We start from the raw sequence: 2,333 nt of genomic DNA on the forward strand, positions 1-2,333 counted from the left end.
TTGTAGACTAGAGGTAAGATTTGTAGAATACAGGTAAGGGTTGTAAAGTACAGGTAAGGTTTGTAGACTAAAGGTAAGAGTTGTAAAGTACAGGTAAGTCCTGTGAAATACAGGTAAGGGTTGTAGAATACAGATAAGGATTGTAAAGTACAGGAAAGAGTTGTAGACTAGAGGTAAGATTTGTAGAATACAGGTAAGTCCTGTAGAATACAGGTAAGGGTTGTAAAGTACAGGTAAGGTTTGTAGACTAAAGGGAAGAGTTGTAAAGTACAGGTAAGTCCTGTGAAATACAGGTAAAGGTTGTAGAGTACAGGTAAGTCCTGTGAAATGACGGTGAGCTGTAGACTAAAGTTAAGTCCTGTAGAATACAGGTAAGGGTTGTAAAGTACAGGTAAGTGTTGTAGACTAGAGGTAAGAGTTGTAGAGTACAGGTAAGTCCTGTAGAATACAGGTAAGGGTTGTAAAGAACAGGTAAGGTTTGTAGATTAAAGGTAAGAGTTGTAGAATACAGGTAAGTCCTGTAGAATACAGGTAAGGGTTGTAAAGTACAGGTAAGGTTTGTAGACTAAAGGTAAGAGTTGTAAAGTACAGGTAAGCCCTGTGAAATACAGGTAAGGGTTGTAGAGTACAGGTAAGTCCTGTGAAATAATGGTGAGTTCTAGACTAAAGTTAAGTCCTGTAGAATACAGGTAAGAGTTGTAAAGTACAGGTAAGGTTTGTAGACTAAAGGTAAGAGTTGTAAAGTACAGGTAAGTCCTGTGAAATACAGGTAAGGGGTGTAGAGTACAGGTAAGTCCTGTGAAATAACGGTGAGTTGTAGACTAAAGTTAAGTCCTGTATAATACAAGTTAGGGTTGTAAAGTACAGGTAAGGTTTGTAGACTAAAGGTAAGAGTTGTAAAGTACAGGTAAGCCCTGTGAAATACAGGTAAGGGTTGTAGAGTACAGGTAAGTCCTGTGAAATAACGGTGAGTTGTAGACTAAAGTTAAGTCCTGTATAATACAAGTTAGGGTTGTAAAGTACAGGTAAGGTTAGACTAAAGTTAAGTCCTGTAGAATACAAGTAAGGGTTGTAAAGTACAGGTAAGTGTTGTAGACTTGAGGTAAGAGTTGTAGAGCACAGGTAAGTCCTGTAGAATACAGGTAAGGTTTGTAAAGTACAGGTAAGGTTTGTAGACTAAAGGTAAGAGTTGTCAAGTACAGGTAAGTCCTGTGAAATACAGGTAAGGGTTGTAGAGTACAGGTAAGTCCTGTGAAATAACGGTGAGTTGTAGACTAAAGTTAAGTCCTGTATAATACAAGTTAGGGTTGTAAAGTACAGGTAAGGTTTGTAGACTAAAGGTAAGAGTTGTAAAGTACAGGTAAGTCCTGTGAAATAGAGGTAGGGGTTGTAGAGTACAGGTATGTCCTGTGAAATAACGGTGAGTTGTAGACTAGAGGTAAGATTTGTAGAATACAGGTAAGTCCTGTAGAATACAGGTAAGGGTTGTAAAGTACAGGTAAGTGTTGTATACTAAAGGCAGGAGTTGTAGAGTACAAATGGCCTCAATAGCCATTTTAGAATTGGGCGGTTATTTTGTTAATTATCATCAAGCCATAAATATTATAAATCAAACAGACAGTATTTTATATGTGCCGGCCAGAGGAGGATTTGTCCCCACTGCTGAGTCTTGGTTCCTCCAAAGGATTCTTCCTGCATTTGATTTCGTAGAGAGTTTTTTCCTTGCCACTGTCGTCTTTGGCTTGCTCATTGGGGGGTTAAGGCACTGTAATAATGCCTTGAGTTTCTGTCACTATCTGCTTCTTTGAGGTGCCTCTGTTAAGGCCTGTTCATAACCGTCAATTCTTATTGCAATATACAGTAACATGCCAAAAAAAAAAATCATATTTAACGTGTGTTGTGAAAGCAGTCTAATTTGAATGTACTGAGATAAAAGACTGAAGTAATGGCAAGAAAACGCATCTTTATATAGTCTTGTGATAGTAGTTTCATTCTCGAGCAAATAAGTAGATTCAGTTATTTCATTAAATCGTTCAAAAGAAAAAACTCATGAACTAGGAGTTACTAGTTAGAACAGTCTGATGAATCCTTCTAACTTAATTTCAGTATAAAATAGTATACACAGCACAAAAAGTGTCACAAGCAAATGACTCTTCTGAGCTGGTTCTTTATAGTGATTCAACAACATACAGAGCATTCAATGTAGTCTGATTTAAGAGCAAAAACCTTTTATGATCTGGGGCCGGATTCTCAGAAATCTTAAGAAATAAGTTAAGAAATTTCTTAAAATAAATTCCACAAAGTTCGTAAGAATGTTCTTAAGTGCAATTCTT

The sequence above is a fragment of the Sinocyclocheilus rhinocerous genome, unplaced genomic scaffold, assembly GCF_001515625.1.
Source record: "Sinocyclocheilus rhinocerous isolate Xijiao unplaced genomic scaffold, SAMN03320098_v1.1 scaffold1259, whole genome shotgun sequence".
NCBI classification, from domain to species: domain Eukaryota; kingdom Metazoa; phylum Chordata; class Actinopteri; order Cypriniformes; family Cyprinidae; genus Sinocyclocheilus; species Sinocyclocheilus rhinocerous.